This window comes from Anomaloglossus baeobatrachus, chromosome 8, assembly GCF_048569485.1.
Source record: "Anomaloglossus baeobatrachus isolate aAnoBae1 chromosome 8, aAnoBae1.hap1, whole genome shotgun sequence".
NCBI classification, from domain to species: Eukaryota; Metazoa; Chordata; class Amphibia; order Anura; family Aromobatidae; genus Anomaloglossus; species Anomaloglossus baeobatrachus.
The window spans coordinates 253469512-253470171 of record NC_134360.1 but is presented as its reverse complement, the minus strand read 5'-3'; positions in this window follow the sequence as shown (position 1 = coordinate 253470171).

The window sequence follows — 660 nt, the reverse complement described above, 5'->3', positions numbered from 1 at the left end:
CATCCCTCTATCTATCTATCTATCCCTCCATCTATCTATCTATCTATCTATCTATCCCTCTATCTATCTATCTATCTATCTATCTATCTATCTATCTATCTATCCCTCCATCTCTCTATCCCTCTATCTATCTATCCATCCCTCTATCTATCCATCTATCTATTATCTATCCCTCTATCCTGTGTTTGTTACATTTGTCTTAAATCTGAGTTGTTCATGTAAATAAATAACTAAATAAATTAATGACAAACAAAAAGAACCCCATCAAAACCTATGTAAATTAATTGCCATTGATATGTGCAAACCATAAATGACAGAAAGGAATATCCTAGTAATAATATTCTTTATTGCAAGTGACAAACTCCTTTCCGATTTTATTTTTTTTATTTTTTTTTTAAGATGCTTCGAAAAAAAGGGTAGAAAAGCTGAATTGAACTATATCACCACCAAAACCAGCACCGGCATCGACCCTAACACATTGGGCAGTAAAGCAGAGCATAAAATACAATACAATAAAAAATACAAAGTAAACAACAACACCGCAGAAAACAAACTCTATTACCTTTACTAGTGTCCAAATAGATTTAGGAAAATAAATGAAAAACATAATGAACCATCTGTGAAGAATAGGAGCTATAATAAGTGCAGGTTATCTACAGA